Source organism: Calidris pugnax, unplaced genomic scaffold (genome assembly GCF_001431845.1).
Source record: "Calidris pugnax isolate Ruff unplaced genomic scaffold, ASM143184v1 scaffold219, whole genome shotgun sequence".
Lineage (NCBI taxonomy): Eukaryota > Metazoa > Chordata > Aves > Charadriiformes > Scolopacidae > Calidris > Calidris pugnax.
The window spans coordinates 1,980,891-1,981,186 of record NW_015094507.1 but is presented as its reverse complement, the minus strand read 5'-3'; positions in this window follow the sequence as shown (position 1 = coordinate 1,981,186).

The following is a 296-nucleotide window of genomic DNA, read 5'->3' as shown; positions in this document are numbered from 1 at the left end:
AGTCTTTTTGCACTGGTGCCCAGTGAGAGGACAAGGGAGAAGAGGCACAAACTTGAACATAGCAAGTTCCATCTAAACAGGAAGAGGAGCTTCTTCACTCAGGGGGTGGCAGAGCCCTGCAAAAGGCTGCCCAGAGAGGTGGTGGAGTCTCCATCTCTGGAGACATTCTTGGGAAACCTGCTCTAGGGGAACCTGCTTTGGCGGGGGGGGGGGGGGGGGGGGGGGGGGTTCCCCGAGACCTTCGTCTCTTCCACCCTCGATTTTTTATGACTCCCCCCCGAAGTTTTGGGGCTCCC